Raw genomic sequence first — 20,477 nt, forward strand, 5'->3', positions numbered from 1 at the left:
TCAAGGAGTAATACCTCTTCCACCAACTGAGCCAATAAGCTTTTCAGTGGGGTTTCTCAGTTTTAACTACATTTATATTAAGTATTTTGTATTTTGTCACAAACTTCAGGGCTTTGAGAGAAGGTAAAATCTAGAATAGGCTTTTGGACCAGATTTGCAGGCTGTCTGAGCAAAGCATGACTCCCCTTTGAGAAAAAAGTAATTGTGCTGTTGTGTGAGTTGCTTTTGCTCACACAGTGCCTATAATGTTCCATCCTGTTAGTTCAGTACATAGAGGAAATGTCTCTGCAATTAATGTCTATATACATAGAGCTAAGATTTATAACCAGAAATCTGTAGGAAAACGGAATCTTTATCTCTGTCTGTGGTTGACTGCAACCTACCCTTGGCATATATGACCAAAATTAGGAAGTTATTCTGGGCCTGCAAAGACAGGACGAGTGTATTTTAATACAGATCCGTCTCAGGAAGCATCATGCTACTACTGAACAATGCTTTCAGATGCTTCCTAAAACCACCATTTGATCCTACAGAGAATTAAATTAGAACAGAACTTTTTGTAATAATCACTTGATCAAAATAACTTGCTGGAGCCATCACATATAAGGACAACTGCCCTAGGAAGTATATCACATGCTATTTTCAATTAGTAACAGGGCCAGTGAGAGCAAATTATGTAAGAACTATTTCCTAATCTCCAGGGAAGGGAGAAGTGACTGTCTTGATCATTGCTGCAAGATATAGCAGGGCTGCCTTCTTGGTGCATAGTCTGTACTCTTTTGGGAACATGGAGAGGGCATGTGGAGGGGCTTTAAACTCTAAAATCAGTTACCCAACCTTCTGGCAGAAGGTCCCACCTTCTGGCAGAAAAAACCACATGCACTGACCAACTTACAAATTGTCATATTTTTGAAAGCCTTTCCTGAAACAACTACTTAATTCTGTAGTAAACTACACTATATGAAGCAATTTTTAAGATGGTGGGTCTTTTTGCATTTTTGAACTTTTCTGAGACTCTGTCATATTTGGCTTTCTGTTCAGCAACCCTTCAACATTACTCTAGGAGGTCTAGTGTCCTGAATTAACCTCCACCTAGCACTAAGAGAAAGCAAGGCATGCAATATCTCAGTACTATGACATCTAACACCACCATGGCTAACTGCAGCAGAGACCACAGGTTATTTTGTCTCTTTGAACTGAAATACACATAAAGACACTTGGCCAACCAGCAGAGAGGGTTGTGGGTGTGGTTGGTCTTCAGAAGAGGCTATTCTAAGCCATGTGGTTGTAAGGCATCCCCTACCACCTTAGTCTAGGTCCCACTGACTCCTCTTTGGAGATGCTGATAGCAACACAGGCACAGGTAATGGATGAGGCAAGTCAGAGAGAAACCACTCCCTTCGGTGTAGGCTGCATATTTTAGGGTCTGAGCAGAAATTTATCTTCAGACTTTTTGAATGCAGAGTAACTTTCTGTCCCTCCCAGTATCCCAGGAAGTGGTGAAGATTAACTGAAACTTTCACCAAAGTATGCTTGTTAGAATGGCTTCCTAGGACATCACATCCTGTTGGGCACAGAAATGGATTTTTACTTTGATTCACTCTCTTCTCTAAGCTGCTTCGTCTTGGCTGAACATCTGCTAGTTCAGTGAGTTCTAGGAGATAAGACCACATGAAAAAAATTACAGTAAGTTTCTGAAACAGGAATTCTTGGAGTTTCCTAAATCTGCATGTGTTCTGTTGAATATTTGGAAACACTGTATTATTGAACATAAAAATTGCTTTTTTTGCCCATAGGTACAAATATCACAGATGTAACCAATCATTCGTCTAACAGCATGAAGTTGCTGGAGGAAGTGAGTGAGCTTGTATAAAAAGGATGAAGATGAGTTACTATTGATTTGAACAGGAATGCAACTTTCTGTTTCCTCTCTTTAAAGGAAAGCAAAAATTTAATTCTGAGTTGATTAAAACACTCAGCCATTAAATAAAATATATTGATGCCTTCTTATAAAAAAAAAACAAGTAAAAACATCAGATTCTCAAAAATAACAAAAGAATAGCAGTAGAACCTTTTTTCATTGGTATTATTTTATTTTTATCAATGTACAAACAGATTGTAGAGTACAGGAGGGTGCACTCTTCTCTGCTCAAGGTCATCTGAGCCTAATGTACTCCCTTATTTATGGGGAAGAGCATCTGAGTAACACATGCAAATAATAATAGAATATAATTCTCTCCTTGTCTTCTTACAAAAGTGCCCACTGCAGAAAACCCTCAAACAGCAATTGAACAAATTGTAGAGTAGCCCTGCACTCTTAACGTTATGGTGCTCAGAAAAAGGGAGGCACGTGAATGTGTCTATGATATGAGCTGGGAGTCCAAGCTGCCATTATAATACATGGAATTAGATTTTTATTCACTGTGAAATAGCTGCTTATGGCTCAGTTTGCATGCACACAGGTGATCAAGGACACTCAGACCCTGTAGGGTGGCCATCTATTTTCTAGCTGCTATTCCATGGTGCTGCAGGCCTCCCACAGGTCCTGAGTCATATCTGGCAGCCCAAGATGGGTATTCTGTGTATCTCAGGGCAACCTGTGTAGCAGTAGGGCACCTATGTTTATGCAACTGCTGGCTGGTCAGCTGAGTAGCAGCAGACTGGGCACCTCTGACTTCAATGACTCCACTGGGAGCAGAACACCGAGTTCACTGGCACACACTTCCCGTTGGGTATCTGGTTCCTAACCCAGAGATCTTCTGTGGCCGTGTAAAGACCACTAGGATCTTTGTAGGGTTGCAAAGTTACCAACGTTTTCAATGGACTAATATGGACATTCACCTCAGGCAGCTCCTCTCGTCCCTAACACTTAAAACACCAGGAACTCTTCAAAGCAAAAGAACAAAACTTCAAAGCAAAAGAACAAAACCTCCTGGTGTCATAAACGGAACGATGATGGAATGATGGAAAAATCGCTTCAACTATCGATTCTCTAACAGCAGGGAAAAAGAGAAACCTTTGTTTGAAATCTTCAGAAATGGCACTTCATTTGTTGCTGAGAGCAGAGAGAGTGGGCTGGGTGGGATGAGAAGGGGCTGTTTCTCAGTCGCACAGTTCCTCAAACTCAAAGGATAAAACTGCTTGCAGTGGGACTGAGAAAACTCTAATTACAACTGAAGTTAACAACCCTATCTGCTTGTCTTGTCCTTCTTTTTTCAGATTTTTACATTCAGGACAAAGTCATATTAGTGTCCGAATAAGAACAATCTTTTTTTTTCTTTCTTTCTTTCTTTTTTTTTTTTTTTCCCCTTTTTCATTCTAGATCAATTATTAAATTAGAACCTCTACTTCACTGGAATCTCTGCATTCCTATGAATGATGAGTCTAGTATTCATCCCAATCCCAAGGGAAATTTCCCCAGGTAATTTCTTTTCAAACTTGATTCGCTCTTCCCCTTTAAGGAACACTCTGGATGTCCCCTGATGGAACATGAAATCCATTCTATTACTTATTTGCCATGGACTGTTAATGTGTCAGGCAGCTACAAATGTTTTCACAACTGAAGTCCCCCCAGATCTCTCTGCTATTGTTTGGTTATGCAACCACCTTGTTTGGTAGTCCCCTGAAATTAATATGAAAAAACTCCTTCAGTTTTTCATGGAACAGAGGAGTACTGTAGCATGCTTGGTTTTTTTAGAGCTCTCTTAAAGTGATATATTTAGGAGGTATGAGGGGAAAGAACTGGGTAGGCCTTTATTTATCTTCCCAACAGGTGCAGTATAGGGAGGCACAAAGACAGCGTTTGCTAAATTCAGTTTTGCCAAGTACAAAGCGCTCTCTTATCTGCTGAAAGGCTGTTCCCTGCTGTCCTCCTAAACTCAACGAGCTTTTCATTTTAGTGTGACAGTATTAAATATTTTATTCTTTTGCACGATGTGCTGTTTTTCACACATGGTGGACAAGCTTTTCAACTCAAGTAAGAACAACAGCAAGTAAGCCAGATCAATCTTGCCTTATCCTTCCTCAGCGGTATTAAAATAAAGTCAATGCATTGTATAAGAAAAAAAAAATTGTGTAGTGTCTTCAATTTACACCATAATAAACCAAAACATAATAGGCCAAAGATAAACCATGGTGACTTTTCAGTCAAATTAATTTGATTGAAAAAGCTGTCAGAAACTTAGCAACTATGGAGGCGGAAGGTCAAAGAATAAATCTGAGATGCTCTGGTATCTCAGAAGGAAGTGTGGGAGCTGCACTGAGAAGGTAGCAATGGGAGGGCAAAGGCGATCTAAGAACAATTCAGTTCCCAGTGCGCAACACAATCCGTGCAGGAGGAGCTGCTCCGTGGGGCACAGGACGGGAGCGCAGCCCACCCTCACCGATCTGATTACAGCAGTGAGGCGTAAGTTTGCTTTCCATTTGTGGAGGGCTTAAAATTTATTAGCTAGAGGTGATGATGAAGAGAAACTTTCTAAATAATTGAGAGGGAAAACAAGATAAGGGGTTAGGGTTTCACTCTTTCGTCATCCACAGAAACTCATTTACCTGCGATTTGAGTACGGAACATAGCAATGATACATGTGGGCCTGACTTTGTGGTTTGGCTCTGAGACTGAGAGAGAAGGAAGTGAAAAATAATGGGAATGCATTCTACAGTCAGTGCTGCAGAGGGGCAATGATGATGGCAGAGATGGATGTCTGTATGCTTTTCTTCTGCATCACTATGTAGAAAGGAGAGAGCAGCTGCACTACCCAATGTGGTGCCATATAAAATGGTTATACAGGTCCAGTCTTCTGCATGGAAAGCACCAAACAATGAAATTGAAACATTTTAACATGCTGGGCTCTTGAATTTCCAGGAAAACTTTCCATCAGCAGTTTCAATTTTGACACAAGTCAAATCTGTATAGTAGAAACAGAATTCCCATTCAGCTTCTTTTTCACCTATGAAAAATTGTCTAACCTTGAAAATATGATATTAAAAGAAATCTGACTTTAATTACCTCTAACCAACCTTCATGCTTAGCTTATTTTCTCACTGGAATGCTGCTCTACATGTCTCCTTATATGATTTATATGATTTATATGACTAAGTAACTTGTTTGACAGTGACTGTTTACACCAGATAGTCATATTATTTAGACTATTGCAAATATAATGCAAATATAATAATTAAAAAGACCTCACAATGAAACAAAACTAATTATGTTTAAAAGCAAATGGAAGTAAAGGCTGTTTCCACTGGGTGTCTTCATGAAGAGCAGTGTTACCACATCTCCAAAGCAGCCTGCACTGGTATTTATGTCTGTTTGCCTTCTTGCACAAATTGCTTCATGTTTTACAGATGGTTCTTCTAGCAGAAAGTATATGCAAGTAGTTTTCTTCACAACTTTTACATCTATGCTATTTGTAGATTGAATAAAATTTTACTGAAACTCTGTCTGAAGTAGAAACCCCGATTTTAATTTTGATTCCTTGCCAAAACGTGGATGCTCCAGGCGGCATCATTCAAGCAGAGCTTGCAAACACTTAGAAAATGAAGTTGGCAGACAGTTGATAAATGCTTTGGCTCAAAATTTGGAATGGTCGTTCATGGCCATGCATTATTTCCTAGATTGGGGAGAATAAATAAAGCAAATTTACAGAGCTGCCTACTGGGGACAGACATGCACCTGTTCCTGTGGGATGATGCCCACAAATAGTTTGAAAAGGTTGCTCTTGAGAGACTTGGCACTTTTACAAAAGCGTGTCCAAATGCCATGGCCTGTGACAGCTTAAGAGGGCACCTAATTAATGAGCAGCTCTTATTAAGAGTATTGGTTAAGGGAAAGGAGGGAGAGGAAAGATTGACCAAGAGATTGAAATAAATTGCAGGAAGTAATTATATAAGGGAAGGTTATTTTATTAGTCACCAGGAAAGCTACAGGCTGTTAATTCTAAATGCACTGGTTAAGATTTTGACAACTTAGTCCCACCCCAGTCATCCACTGGGATCAGTTAACCCATGGATGTAAACTTCACCTTGCATGTATATTTTTGAGCCAGCTAAGACCAAACTGTCCTACAACACTATGACCATACAAAGAAGCTACAGTTAATCTTATATACAGGACTTGACTTTTTAGGAATACCATAAAGGCCTTAAATAATTAGTCATGGAAGCCTGTTTCTACAGTGACAAATTCCATCAGGCTGAAGCTCTCCAGCAACCTTCTCCAAGCTGAGTGGTGTGTTTAATTTGGTGATCCTATTTGTTAAGAGTGCTTTGTGAGGCCACACTGTCACCAAGTCAGGAATTTTCTCACTTTGTTAATCTAATAATCTTAAAATAGCTCAAAGAGAACTTGGCCCAAAAAAAAAAGCCTGGGAACTTGTTACAACACTGTAAGCTATGTATTCAGGGACTGCAGTGATAAAAAAACCACAAATCTGAAATTTTCTAAGCATTCCAGTGTTAGCTAGTTTCTGATTTCTCAACTACTTGCTTGTGTGTGCTGCTTTAATTTGCAGGACCCATGCAAATGAGGAGTATGGAATAATTCAAGTAGGTTGCTTCTATTGGAAATATCAAAAGAACTGTGCTTAGGTGCCCATGGGATGCAGAAACCTTAAGCCTCTTTTTGTCCCCTCTGTTTTCTATTGTAGTCCTTCAACAAGCTCGCCAAAGATTTCTTAGACAGTCCTACCAGTGGTAATTTCCAGAATTAGTCAGTCCAAGGTTCACCTTCATTGATAAATTTTCTACAACCCTTGATGCCTTAGAAATTACTGTGAGAACAGGCAATTGATGATCATGTGAGATTCCGAATTCTCACTGGTAGAACTGGTACCAGTAGAGCTTGTATGACTAGCAGTATTGCAACATTACTGGTGCCAAATTCTCCTGCCACTAACACAGTAGGTACTCACAAGTACTGTCAACAGCTCAGGGGAGTTCTTGATCAATTAAAAAATCTTTAGGAAGCAGCTAATCCCTGAACTACAATAATATAAAACTGTTACTCCCCTGACCTCCTGGCTGCAAATAAACTGGGCACAACAAGGAGCAACCAGTGTACAACCCAATCTCATCATTTCTCCAGGGCTCACTACTCTTTGTGAATCCTATTAAGTCAGAATGCTTCAATAATTTTTAGGTCATGAATATTGACTCATCGAAAGTCACATTTGTTCCACTGTCAATATAATGCTGTCCAGAGCTGCTAAACTTGTTTTGTAACACAAACATGGAGCTGCATTGGTTATCACTGCATTGTAAAAACATCTTTGAAACAATCTAATTTTAAACAGAATAAGAAACATGAGCCTCCAAACTAATTTTCTTCAAAGCACATATCTTTTGAAAGTGCATAAACATTTTAGGGTTGGGGGTTTTTTGAGCTAACAGCCACAGAATGCATTCTGATTAAAGTGTATAATACCCAGTCAAATAACAGATCAAATAAAAAGGACACTTAATACATGTGTAAATAATTTGAATTACAAATAAGACACTCTAGAAGGGGCTTGGCTCTAGGTTTGATATGGAGGATTAGGCTCTTGTATTAATACGTGCACTTGGTGTAGCTATTTTCAGAAGGATACTTCATCTATCATTGTCCTCGAGCACTGAGGAGGGCCAGTAAGTAAAGTGATCACATTGGTCTGTCAACACTGCTTGCTTAAGACTCAGTCGTGCAAAAAGTTTAGTTTTCATGTCCCCAGCCTAAGAAGGTGCCGAAAATGAGTCATTTCTGACAGTTGCTCTGCTCTTGCCTTCCACAAAACCAGAAAATATTTCAAAAAACCTTGTAAAATGTTTATAAACTTGTTAAAAGCTAATGCTAATGATAAGTCAGTGTTAAATCAAATGCACCTCTTCAAGCTACACATATCAGCCTGGAAGATCTTTCAAGTTAGATGGGAAATAAATGCTAATTAATGACTTCTTTACTTTCCATACCTAAAAGATTGCCTTAAAGATTAAATTCAGTTTTGCATTTTGGAATGCATTAGGGATGCTGTGTGTATAGCTTTCATTCACCAATATTTGAAAAGCACATACAGTCTCCATATTATGGCTTTGCAAAAGCTCTTTATATAATCAATGTCAAAAAATAATCACCAAAATTTCTTACCAAAACATACAGATTTGAAAGAAAAAGACAAGAAGAGCTATAGAAATTATGTTAATTGAAGAAGCTTATTTAGCTGAAATTTTCAAAATGGTGGAAAAATAAATATGAGCTTTTAAAAAATTATTTTAAAATAGACCCTGAATATTTTTCACCTTTTTCCTCAGCCTCTAATGGCAATTCTGTGTCTCACTAGCAGACTACATACTCAGTTTCTTTACTATGAACTTAATAGCACCACAGAAGGGGCCAATATTACTGACTGTAACAATCCTTCTGAAACATAAAATAATAATTTCTGTAATGTGGCAAAATGAAATATTTGAATTTTTTTTGAGCTGTACAGAATAACTTACTACATTCTACACATGCATTTAGATGTATAGAATATATTTTAAGCAGTATCATAAAACTGTTTCATAAGCACATCCTTCCAGTTCAATAACTATTAGAAAGCTTAATGAAAAACATATCAATGTCCTGACTCTTTAAATCGTAAGAAATGTTTTTTCCCCTCTTTTCCAGAGTTTATATAGCTTAGAAAAGAGAAACCACAAATTGTACAACAGAAATCCTGTAGTCTTTAAAAAATGAACACAGCATTTTCCTAATCAAGTATCTTCTCAATATCCATTCAAAGTCATAGTTTATTTTCTAAAAGAGACTGTGCTATAGCACTACCTGAAAGTAATTTCTTAGTCCAAAAAGATCGGTGACCCCTAACAATTTAGTGATGTTACATGGCTATTGTTCTCAATCTCATTTGTGGCTGATATCTGCAAGGTGGTCTAAAAGGTATTTTGTGTCTGTGCATACTCGTAATTCCTGTAACTAAGAAACGCTCAGGTAATGTTCTTTCATGCTTACCATCTTTCTTGGTGGGTTCTGGCATTGTTACAAGGATTCTTTATTCCCAGAGAGTTTCAGCCTTTCAGATGCAGCAAGTAGTAGCCCCAAGTCCAGCGGAGAGTGTGTGAGATCAGTGTGACAAGCAGAGGGTAAGAAGAATTCCTCTGCTTTATATACTGCGGCTGAAATATCAATCAAAATAGCACCTCCTCTCTTTTCAATGCAAACACTTTGAAAATTGACAGTTATGGGAAACCCTTCACATCTGTTGTCTGCAGCCTCTGCTCCCTTGGCTTTTGGAAGGAATCTCTGCTGCATTGCATGGAGCTGATGAGAACATCTATAACTTTCTAAATTCAGCCTCACAGCCTGCTCTCTGTGTCCCTCTCTGTAGCATGCAGACACGTATGCACACGCAGACAGAGGCTGAAAAAGTGACTGCCATGCTATTACAGAGCCCTTCCTGCCTACAAAACCTGTAGGAAATGCCTGTATACATTTATGCCTCTCCCCGCAACATAAAAGTGACAAGAAGGCACAGGCAGTGTGCCTGCAGTATAACCTCATTTTTTCCCTTTAAGAGAACGTGGTGTGCAAAGACAGAGTGCAAAGTAGAGTTTCTCAGTATTAATGAGAAGTATTATTGTGCTCCTATTTTCAGCAGTGAAGATACTCTATATTTCCCTTTTGTTTACATATGGTACACTTTCTTGGGTCCTTTCCCTGTAGCCACTCTCATTTTGGCATTGGTAGAGGCTATAATGTGTTTTCATCATGAGTAATTCATTAACTGGAGAGATTGCTGCTGCGAGTTGAGATATTCTCTTCTCCACTCGTCCAGGAGATCCAACGCTGCTTGCCTTTGCCAAGCCAGGGAACCAGACAGAAGGAATGGAAATCCTATCTGCAGCACACGCACAGAACCACTAAACTGAGCCACTGGGTTGCCCTCCTCTTAGAATCCCATTTAAACTACAAACGTAGGCAAGAGAAAGGCAGGTCAAAGTGATTCTCAAAGTGAATCAGACGGTACTAGGATTTACTTAGGGTAATAGGATTTACTTTCTTATGCTCTTTTAGGTTTTTGAGACAACAGTGTAGTAATTAGCACAATAGATGAAGTGGTCCTCAAAGTATTCATGCTATTGAAGCACATGTTCATACCATTAATCAGGTATCACTAAGAATTAGGCTACTAGAAAGACTCAGTGTCTCAGTGTATGAATGCACTCAAATGTAATGGAAAACCTACCATACATCTTTGAATAGGATTTGGAAATGTAATAGCAGTAGTGTGCCTGAGTATTCTACAGCCAATGCATGAGGGTTTCCTCTGCAATCTGTTTTTTTCCTGGCTATTTAACCTTTTAATAGACCTCTTATAAAGGATGGGCAATTTGTTCCTGTTTTAAAAGACTATCATCTGACTTTTTCTGCTCTACTCATTGTGGTGCTTATCATTTGACCAATTCATGTGCCTGTAAAACACAGAGGCAAGATTTCTGCCTACAAGAACTTAAACAAGGAGTATTAAAGCTATCTTCCTCCTTTATTTCACATCACTATCAAGGTAAAGCTTCACTGGTTTCTGAGCAAGTGAAGGTAAAGCTATCTGTATCACTGAAATAATTCCTGTTCCTTGGAAAGAAAGAGCACTGCTCTAGAAAGGTAACTGGGGGTTTTGTCCCTCTGTGTGAGTGGGGTGGCAGTAGGGAAGCAGTGTATGAACCCTAATAACACAGCAGAGATCACTTTTACTGCTCCCCTTTCTTCTGCCGGCATCCAGGCACCCAACTCTGTGAGGGCTGCAACCAGAGGTGGATGAGGAGCAGCTGCTGATGCTCTCCAGCCTGGTGTTTCCTCAATGGCCCTTTGTAAGATGCATGGATATTTTGCTTTGCATTGCACCCATCATGTGCCAAGAGGTGCTGAGAACTATGCCTCGAGAGATTCCTGTTAATACAAACAGGATTAAATTGTGGTCACACTCTAGTACTGATGGGTTAGGGAGGACCTCCACCACAATCTCACAGTGAGAAAGGATTGGTGGCAGGTGCTTCCTTTACAGCAAGAGGAAGAAGGATATTCAGAAAGACAGAATCTTATTCATAGTCTACCTTTATGCTACTAAATAAATCAGTACTGAGACCATATTTTCTGGACCAGTGAAAGTGTGTTGTTCTCATCTGCACAGCAAAACTCCCTCTCCATCCTTAAATTGTGAGGCTGCAGTCAAAATCTGTACAGGGAATGGTTATTGGATGTGCCTAAGTTATTTGTTAGGTATGGGTGGGAGAATGCTGGCCGGTCCAAAATGGTACCAGGGAGCATCTAACCATCCCTCAGGGTTATAATCATAGGAAAACACTAGAAATCATGCCCTAGCTCTGCTTTATTTACAGGTATAGGCATGACAGAAAAATTAAATTGGTGCTATAACTTCTGGTAGGCAGGAAGAGAAGATTGGTTATGAGCAGAAAAAATAGTGAAGTATTATATTTGCATTTGTAGTCAACGGAAAGATCTGTGCTTCTACAGGTCTCTGTCTTGAAGGGCCAGCTGTGAGTGCAAGAAAAAGGCTCTTCAGCTGCATGAAGTAAATTGAAACTGTGGAGTAGAAGCCATCTGAAAATTTTCTCATCCTTTCATTCTTTCATACCCTTACATTATACTTGCATAATTAGTTGCATTTCATGTCATGTTCTCATTTACTCGGATAAAACATTCCTGTGTTGCAAGTTTCCTATAATGTAATTTTTAGTGGTGTTTTAGAAGGTGCTGCTGCAGTAGATTTCGATTGTGATATCTCAGTGTACCTTAGCACCAGCAGTGACAGGGAAGGTAGTTTATTTCCTAAGAAAGCAGCCCATATTTTATTTGTTTCAGTCTAATTCCCAGCTGACTTTTTGCCTCAAGCACCTACAGGTATTTCACACTCTGATCTAAGACAACCTAATCATTTCAGTTTATCTTTCTCCCTGCACTAATACTGTCACAACTGCTTGTGACATCTTGCTTGTGCTGCAACAATTAGTACTTTGGTGCCACTGGGACTTCCATTCTTATACTTCTTTTCCACATTGGTAGAATTCGTGATAGTCATCAAGCCTGCCTTATCACTGCATAGAAAAGATGAGTTGATTTTGGCAGACAATTGTCCAGGTTGCTTTAAGACTGCTAAAAAAAAAAAAGAAAGAAAAATATTGAACAAGAAGAAAATGCCTGATGGTTATTTCTAAGCTTATGCTTCTTTGATAACAGACATGTCTAAAATATGCTTACAATTATCCATCCACACAACCTGTACATTCTCTGTTAGCAAATGATTTCTCTATTCATTTTGTGAACTTTGAAATTTTTACCATTTTTTCCTGCCATCCTGCTCTGCTTCCTTATGTGTATCAACCACTCACCTGATTTGATCACAGCTCATCTTGTGAAGGAGCTGAACCAGAAGAGGAAGCAGTTAACCCCTCTGTGCTGAACATGTGGTTTCTGAGCAAGTGAAAGGGCCATGAATCACCTCTGGACTCAGCCACAACCCTATTTACCAAATGACTGAGCCAAGCCTTCACAGAAATTCTGAGGTGGAAAGAGCTGAGCTCCACCTTGTTTCTAGCCCATTGCCTCTTGTTTCTGTACCTCAGCACATAGAACTAAAGGCCCTGGCAGCCCCAGCCATCCTTTTATTAACTCACACTATGGCTAAAGCACCCCTGTTTGCACAGGCTGCCTCGTGTCTCTGGATGGAAATGTCCCTTCTCATATCTTGCTGTTCTCCCTCCACACGTTGCCTTGTGTCCTTGTGTTTTACCCAACCCATAAAGTGAATGTCTCCTGAGCAAAATTTATCCTCAGCACAGTGTGGCTTTTGTGTACCACCATAAGCCTCCTTCCTTCCACCACCTCAGGGGCCAAACATGTGAAACTCTCTGAGCCTTTCCCTTCCATGCCTGCCTCAATTAATCTTCCATGGTCTCTTTCCAAAGCATGACTATTCTATTTTAATTCTCTTCAGCTCCTTGAGCAGTTTCCAAATGGCTGCTAATCAGGGCGTCAAATAATTAAATCACTCTCTTTTGTCTGTTTTTAATAAATTCCCTTGGTCAAACACCAGAGCTGTATTTGCAGTTGCAGCTGCTAGATCTGCATCAATAACTTCATATTTGCTACTATTTCAAGGACTGAACTCTCTCACTTACTTCAGTCTCTATTCTATTATTCTATTCTATTAGGTGCCTGTCTGCTTGTTGCCAGAGAAAAATCTTCATCTTGTCACTGAGTCAAAGGATCAGAACACTCCCAGAAGACCTGAGAGACAAGTCTTTGACCAGAGCATTTAACCAAATGGTAGACATATGATTTAGTTTTAGGTAGTTCTGTGAGGAACAGGGAGTTGGACCTTGCAATCCTTATGGATCCCTTTCAACCTGAGATTCTTCATTAAAAATTTTTCCATTTAAAAGTTTTATTGATACTGAGAAAAACCGATCAATTGAAATAAGAATGCCAGGCAAAAATGATCAGTGTAGATGAGAACAGGAAAGGATTCCCAGTTCACTAATATGTGTTTATATTAAAAAATAAACAGCTTCTTGGGTTGGATCTTAATAAAGAATCCAGAGTTATGTAACAGAAAACAATTCTTCATCAGCCTTAATATCTGGAGCTTTGGAGCCTTTGGGAAACAGTTATTTATAGAGCATAAGAATGAAGGATGAAGGACAAAACGCAGCAGCAGATGAGCTTCCCCTCCCATCAGGAGGAACACATGAACACATTTATCCAGGGGGGCACTGGAATGAGGTTTGACAGCATCCAAACCCTATCCCAGTCCCAAATTCCCTCCCATGAGGCATAAGTATGGTCAGAATTAAGTTTCCTTAATGCTCCATGTCTGCAGCAGAATTGCTTCATAGTGATGACATTTTCTGCTCCGATTCTGCCTTTGTCACATGGGCTATTTGAAATCATAGGTAGGACATTACAGATTTTGGTGAATTTATTTATTGCTATCAGTGATATTTGATAACTGCTGATTTTTTTATTTTCTACCATAAAACAATAACAAAACATTATTTCAATTTGTACCATGCTGAAAGTGAAAAGCTAAAAGTGTTCAACCAAAAAATGTGCAACAAAAATATGCAGAACTTCTATTTTTGCAAGGGAAGAATATCTTAGAATATCTTATTTCTTACAATATCTATTATCTTTTAAGACCCATCTAATTTGTGAAGGCATTCCTTTTTGTCTGGTATCTTCACTGAACTTCCTAGTGTTGGTGAAAGACACCTGGATTTACCTGGCCAGCTCAATTTAATCACAACCTTGCACTCTAGGCCTGCCAGGAAAAAATCTCTCTTACCCTGTCATGCACTCTACTTTTCTTCCATGTAAATGAGACATGACCTTTGTTAAGCAATACTTTCTATATTGATGTAGCATCCACAAATGGGTCCTTACTCTATCTAGCAAGACGAGGGAAGATTAAACTTTAAAGCCTACACTGGATTTTTTTTCCAAGGCAGTCGGCTTGGAGACACTTCAAGGCATGTACAAGATGTCGTTGACAGATAAACACCACTTGCCAGCTTTACCTTCTGCCTTACAATGACCCAGAGGGTGACATTACTGTGTAAGCAACACATGCCCCGTGGTGTCCTGTAGCAGTCAGAGTGTTTCCTTTCTGACAGTAAATCCCAGCACCCTGAGGCACTCAGCACCAAAGTCAAGAGCTGGTCCCTAGGTCAGGGCAGCAGGCAGGACAGCAGCAGGAGGAAGGAGAACAGCTTCTTTCTGTCAACTGCTTGGCTGGATCAGTCAAAAAAAGTTAGGATGAGGGTTGTTGGAAAAGGAAGTGATGGGAACTTTGCCACTGCTCTTCAAGAGAGGCAGACCTTATTTCACTTTGTTTTTAGGAGGAAGTTTGACAGACAACCATGCAGCCAGGAGAGGAGAGAGACTTTGTAGTCCAAGCTTTTGTTCTTACTTCCACAGGTGAAACTGGGAGCAGATCTTCACCTGAGCTATACCTAGGTAAGCAAGACCCATGCTGGGTTTACATGCTCCAATTTATTGGAATCTGTCTGATTGGGAATGCCTGATGCAGGATATCAAGCAGAAGTTTCTTTGGCCCCGGCTTGACCTCTTCATTAAGCATGTGAAGTTACCTCAGCAGCTTACAAAGAGCACACGGTTTGACCCAGCAGATTATGGTGTGTCACACGGGGACAGCACTGGCCAGAGGCCTGGGATGAGGTAAACATCCCTTCACCATTGAAAACCAAGACCTCTGATCCTGGCTTCTCTCTCAGAATTGCAATTTTTTTGTTTGTTTGCTTTCTGATATGCATATGGCATTTAACCACTGAAGCTGGTGGATTAATTTTAAATTATTTTCAGTTCACTTGATCTGTCTTAATAGCAGTCAGAAAAATTTCAAAAACATGATTGTAGAAATTTAGCCCTAAAAAGTCCTGAAATCCATAAGCAGCTCAGCAATAGCACAGATGTCCCAAATTGTTTTTCCAGATCTGTTTCCCTGCTGCTTACTTTTAAAATGTTCCAGTTCCAACATTCCGCAGGTGCCTGTTGTACACAAAGATGCACACCCTCCATGATAGGAAATGGTTGCACCAGGCCTCCAAATGAATGTATTAGAAATACATTGGGTTTTAAAAAAATCTTTATTTTATTTTATTTATAATTTCTTTTAGAAATTTACATATTTTAGAATTACGAGTTTTACAAGTTCATTGAGGTAGATATATATTTAAACTACTCAGAATGAATGATATAAACCCCAATGTCAAAGTGCAATAACATTCAAAGAAAAATGCCCAAATCCCATTATGAAGGGGCTGAAAACTTCTACATTAACTATTTGATAGCCTGGAAATATTGTGAAAGTGGCTGTTCTTATTCAGGTTACCACCATCTCTTGGATTATAATAATCCTATGGAAGTACATAACAGAAATACACTAAATTCCCAGGTGTCTAAAGGATCCTAAGCAGCTTCCTTTACTGGGACCTACCTTAGTTCTGTCTTGGTAGATTAGGCTTGATATCCCATTCCTTTAGCCCACAGCTCTCATCACACCTTCTTTGCTTCCTTTTGGAACTTATGGAGTGTGCATCAGCTCCACTTTGCACAGTGGAACCTTTATCTTAATTGCTGTCATGATATATTATTACTATCTACACTGCCTGAAAGATACTGCTGCACATGTACAGATGGAATAAAAGGTGCCAAGTGCTGGGGCTGCTATTATCTTGTATCTATTAAAACACTTGTTCTTAGCATAAGTGTAGTGTAGTTATAATAGTATAATGCACTTGGCAAATTTGTTTGACATAGTCATGGTATAGCTTCCTGATACACATCACCCAGTGCTGCTGTGGACTGCTGCAGTCAGGATAGGTCTATTCTCCTTTCCCTTCTCTCTTCCTCCTTCTTCAGGAGGTCTTCTGCCCTTCCTTGTGCTGGAGCTATGCAGGGTGAGTCAGTTCTGCTTACTGGTCTGAGTGGATCCTGCTCTTTTGGAGCTGGAGGTAACTTTATTCCTGCTGGCTGAGCTTGCTGAAGCAATGCCCTCTATGAGCCCTGTGATCACTAGACATGAAGAAAAGGGAGCACACGGCAGGAGAGTGGGACTATCTCTCCTAGCTGCAACCTACACACACATAGTGCTAAGTTTAACAGGAAATTATATCCTTGTTGTGTCCAAGGTCCACAGTTTATAAACATCCACTTCCTATTCTGGAAGATAATAGAGATACATGAGAATTAATCGTATACTGGTCTCTTAATTCCAAAAGTGTATGTTTCCTGGAGAGATTTTCTTTATTTATCCAAATCTTTTTTTCCTTTGTATTGGATGAAAAAAGTCAAATTCCTTTCAAATTTCAGTGAACAACCTGGGGGGGGGGGGGTCCTATTGATTCACTGAGGAGACTGAGCATGGCCTGTAGGAACTTGACTGAAAAGGCAAGACTCAAAGCAAATGTGCAACAATCAGCCATGAATCTCCACCTTGGTGGAGGCCTTCACCTTCTCACTAAAGGCCAAGGTTTATTCAGTTTTTGTCATTTAGTCTGTGAACCTGGCCAGCCCTCAGGACTTTGTAGTTCCCCTCGAGCTTGACAGATGCTGGTGATTTACCTTCTTCCTATCTACATTATGTGATGAAAGGAACGACATGCCCCTCTTCCGAATGTCATCTTTTATGTGACACACTTAATCTAAATGGCTGAATGACAGGAATGTGGTGGCAACACCCTAGCTGTATTTATGAACACCTTTTGGCTTTAACATGGACACTGTGCCTCTCTACACTAGTGTTTCCAAAGTCTTTGTAACCTCTATTCACTCTGAGTCAGCACTGGGCTGAATATTAGTGATGTCTTTTAAATAAGTGATGGGGAGATTTCCTTGGGGGAAACCCCGTGTATAAAAGATTCTGACTCAAAGGATTTGGACATCAACCAGTATGAGTTTTGAAAATAGGCTGTAATTTAAAAAGTTACATGCATTGGTAAGATTGAAAATTTTACAAGACTGTTAGAATCAGTTAGCAAGGTCTTATTGCATTAACTAAGCTTCACAAATGGCCTGGTGAAAGTAGGCTAAACAGCCCAGTTAAAATAGTCTAGAAAGAATATTTTATATATAAAGGAATAAACACAGATTGGTATTGGAAGATCCATGCGAGGTACTGGATCAAATACAGGAGCCCAGACATGTGATTTTTGGTCTTTGTCCTTGACTCCAAGTCTGAGGTATGTGCTGCTTCCTGGGTCTTTAAAACCTGGAAGAGAAATCCCAGGGGGATATATTTCACTTTTGCCCTGGCAAGCACATATGACATTCAGAACAGGCATTTGTTTTGGCCTCTGGGGTGAGATCCCTTGTGCTTAGGTTTTACTGAGTGCAGTGCCAGCTTCTGCATCTGAACTCATCTTTCCCACCATGGAGTCAGTGGATTCTGGTCACAGGTCTCAGTTCAGTTGCTCAGAGATGATCTCACACAGCCATCTGAGAGTGCCCTCTGGTATCTGTCACAGCCTTCCATTGCCCCTGCAGAGGGTTTGGGTCATCAGAGCCAAATCCATCTCTTTCAGAGGACTTAGTAACTGCAGGCACCCCTGGTGGCACTAGACATCTATCTTGAGGCACTACCACTTATCAAATGGGGTTTACAGGGCAATGCAGAAGAGAATGTTGGGATAAGGTAGCTCCTATTTTGGAATTTGATGGTGGTTCTCCTTAAAGTGACCAGCACATATGTCAGTGCTCCAGTGCAGACACCCAGAGAGGCCTTCTCAAAGCATCTTTCACTGGGATTAATGATTATGAGACATTTTTATGTTCATAACTGCAACAATATATTGGATACTCAAAAGTAAGGCCTCTCATGGGCTCTTCCCCCTCTTCCACAGGCTCCTCTCAGCTGCTTCATGTGTACCAAACCCTAGTACTTGTGCAGCTTCTCCCCAAGCAGCCACAGCAGCTCAGCCCAGTTTGGTGTTTCACCCTGGCTGTGGCTGTGCACTCCTGGAATTGTGTGTGAGCCAAAGCCTGTGCAGACATGAGATACTCAGCTCCATCTCTTCCCCACAGTGCAGCACATCTCAGTGTACAGACTCTACAGTCTGGGGTCTGACTTTTCCTTTCTCAAAGACACAATGATGTTTGGGGCAATTTTTAAATTTAATTTGTATGCTTTATAAAAATAACTTTTAAAAAGTTGATGTTGCAGGCACTCTTCTATGGGAAAAATTCTTCTTCAAAAAATAAATCCTTCCTGCTCAAGTTACAGCCTGAGATTTAGGGTATTAGCAATCTGGAACCATAACAATACAAACACATGAGAAGCCCAAACAGAGTTGAACGGCATTTATGTACAATGCCATCACTGCTTTCTTATTACCAGTTCAATTACCCTCTGGGATTTCTTCCACAGGATTTTTTTCCCTGAACATAAACTGCATAAAGCAGGAAGACTGTGTGCTATCTTCTGGCATCATAACATGCATGACAAACATTTTCTCCCGAGAGTTAAATTAAAAAAAAAAAAAAATTGCTGTTGTTTGAAATGATCATTTAGATGTAATTCTGTTTCTACCAGAGCTCTCAGAGAAAGAGGGAATTGTGAAAGAAAACATTTTCGTGTTGTGATAAGTAGGATCAAAGAGATGCAAGCAAAGAAAGTTAAGTGTGGCTTATGGCACCTTCAGGGTTTGGGAGAGTGAGAACATGAAACACAATTTGGCCTGATGAAGAAGGAGCAAGCAGTGAAAAATTCAAAGCAATGCAAAGTACCAAAGATTGGAGGGACTTTGTTGATAACTTAAGCTTCTCTTTGGTTACAAAAGGAGGTTAAAGCATAAGGGGATATATAGTCTGAAGATGATATGAATAAGTGAAGATGACTGAACAAGTGAAATAGCTCTACTGTAAAGGTAGTGTGATACAACCAACAAGTTCAGTCAGCCATACCCATCACACAGTTCTGGTGCAAGAACACACATTTGCACACAGGTGTGCTTCTCCCCAGGTACTGATCCCACTGAACCTAGCAGTGCTCCCTGGTGCAGATGCTGGTGGGAATGTAGGAAGAGACCCTCTGGGAATTCAAAGGGAATGCAAAAATCCATTGTACTGCAAAGAAACTTTTTTACCCTCAAGGTATGGGTGTAATTTCCCAGCATGTGCAGAAAGAAGGGCAAGGGTGGCCAGCTCTTGTTTTTTACAAAGAAAGAAGAAGTTTTGTAAAAAAAGAATTCAGCTATCTCTGAAGGTGCTCATTTCTCAGAAGTGTAAATAGTTCCATCCACTGTTACACTAAAAAATAAGTATGTATCAGCTACTGTGTTTCCACATGTTAAGGAACATCCAACTGCCCATAGTTAGCCAGAAATTTACTTAAACAAGATTTTAACCCTCGATCTGTGGGATCTCATACTAGTAAACATTGCAGACTAAACGGGCTTTGACACGATGCAGGGTTCTTGTATACTTATAAAGCTAGTTTCTAATCCTGCCCTAGACACTAAATTAACCTTTCTGCCCTTAGCATTTTGCATGGAAAAACTGACGAACTTATTGAGGAAAGGTCTACTGTAAATAATACTCGCCCTTAATTTTGTCACTATTTAGTAAATGGTGCTACCAGGAGCCAGCAAGCTCACACCAAGTACTCTTTTACTTACTCAGCAACTGAGTGCGTATCAAAGAGCAAAGTGTGCTTACTGAGATGACTGGGGGGATCAAAATGTGCTCTCTCTCCTCCTTAATAACAACATAGTACCTAAATTTGTAGTAATCCCTATCTGGGATGCCCTTTGGGCATTTGCATATGTATCTCAGATTACATTTATTGAACTGCTTAATAGGTTGCTCATACCATTTGATAAAAGCTTATAATGCCAAGAACTAAGCAATTATCTTACAAAACCTCATAGCTTTCTGATATTTTCTCTATAGCAAAGATTACTGGATTGTGCCT

The sequence above is a fragment of the Sturnus vulgaris genome, chromosome 5, assembly GCF_052056855.1.
Source record: "Sturnus vulgaris isolate bStuVul1 chromosome 5, bStuVul1.hap1, whole genome shotgun sequence".
NCBI lineage: Eukaryota > Metazoa > Chordata > Aves > Passeriformes > Sturnidae > Sturnus > Sturnus vulgaris.